The sequence below is a fragment of the Nicotiana attenuata genome, unplaced genomic scaffold, assembly GCF_001879085.1.
Source record: "Nicotiana attenuata strain UT unplaced genomic scaffold, NIATTr2, whole genome shotgun sequence".
NCBI lineage: Eukaryota > Viridiplantae > Streptophyta > Magnoliopsida > Solanales > Solanaceae > Nicotiana > Nicotiana attenuata.
This window is the reverse complement of record NW_017670662.1, coordinates 394,710-396,668: the sequence shown is the minus strand read 5'-3', so window position 1 is coordinate 396,668 and position 1,959 is coordinate 394,710.

The following is a 1,959-nucleotide window of genomic DNA, read 5'->3' as shown; positions in this document are numbered from 1 at the left end:
CTACGCGAACGCGTGAGGAGACACGCGAACGCGTTGGAGGAAGCAGCAAAGCTTCGCGATCGCGATGGCCAGAACGCGAACGCGAAGGAGGAAGGGAGCAAAGCTATGCGAACGCGGGAGGGCTAGTGCGAACGCGATGAAGAAAATCCTTATGCAAAAATTGCAGAAAATCTGCTAACTCCCTAAGTCCAAAACTACCCCGAACACCTCCGAAAACACTCCCGAGCCCTCGGGGCTCCTAACCAAACACGTACACTAACTCAACAACATCCTACGAACTTAACGGTGCGATCAAATTGCCAAAATAACCTCAAAAACAATGAATTAAACCCCAAAATCATCACTTTTTCATCAAACTTCATAAACCATCATTTTAGAGATTTAGGTCCGAAACACGTCAAATGACGCCCGATTTCAACCAAATTTCACAGAAAGCGCATAAACCACATATAAGACTTGTACCGGGCGCCGGAACCAAAATACGGGCCCGATACCAACACGTTCTAATCAATTTTCGTTTCAAATTTCCTTATTAATTTCAGAAAAACAATTTCACAAAAAAATTCATTTCTCGGGCTCTAGACCTCGTAATTTGACTCCGGGCATATGCCCGAGTCCCATATTTTCTGCGGACCCTCCGGGACCGTCCAATCACGGGTCCGGGTCCGTTTACCCAAAATGTTGACCAAAGTCAACTTTAATCATATTAATACCAAAATTCATCATTTTTCACACAGAATTCATATTTAAGCTTTCCGGCTATGCGCCCGGACTGCGCACGCAAATCGAGGCGACTAAAATGAGTTTTCAAGCCTCGGAAGCACGGAATGAATGAAAAAACAGGTGATAACCCTTTGGGTCGTCACACCCTTCTTCTTCTATTATTTCAGAAACTTGATGGACACCACCAAGGGTTGAGGCTTGGACAAGTGGGTCCAGAAGATTTTGGACGTCACTACTCCTGAGACCTGCCGGTTGAAAGAACTGGCCCTTAAATACGGGTGGAAGGCCAAAAATCATGGTAGGATGAACTTATGTTGTTTATAACTTACGTATAGGAAAACTGGCTAACTTTTCTTTCTCGTTGAATTCAGGTCTTCCACAGGGCTCTGTTACCGTCCCCGAGGAGAACGTTTTGGATGATCCTGCTGATGCGGCGAGGTTGCTGTAAGAGGCTTTCACCCGTACGAGTGTCATTGGGCCTGCTTCCGGTGCAAGTGTTTCCTCTCGGAGTCCCCGGCTGGAGAACAAGCAACAAAAAAAGCGACGTTCTTCCATGGCCGAGGGCAAAAATAAAAAGGCGAAGAGCCCCGCGCCCGAGCCTACCACAGACATTGTGGTGATCGATGATGATGGAGGAGACAGTGATGAGGGGGCTTCTCTACATAGAAGATGACGACCTTCATCAGATCAACAAAATGTTCAATCTGCTGAGCTAGTTACACCAACCGAGGATGACGTCCAGGGCTCTTGGGGGAATGTGATATAGTGAAAACTGCCAACTCTAGCTTCCAAGTCTTAGTCGCTATTCCTGGTACTGTGAGGCTAGGTATCGGGTCCCTTTCGTCTTTGGTTGATGAGCAACCAATAACTAACACTACTTTTGTCGCAGCTGCTTCTTAACCTACAACGCCATCAGGTTCATCTCTTTCTTCTCCAACCTTGCCTTTGCCACCAACAACTGCTACATCATATCCACCAACCGCAGTCGTCCGAGAGGAGGATGTCCCTTTTCCTTAGTCACCGATTCATGGTAATTTGGGACATAACTTTTTGGCCCCCTCCGAAGATCCTCAAAGGAGGAGGAGTGTTTCCCTCTCGGTTTCTACCGGATGCCATTTGCTGTCCTCACCGGTGGAACTTGCTAATTATCTGAAGCCTCTAGATTCAGAGAAGGATAGGAATAAAATACAGTTTCTCTCAGAAAAGTGTATGGTGAACAATGACACGCACAACGCA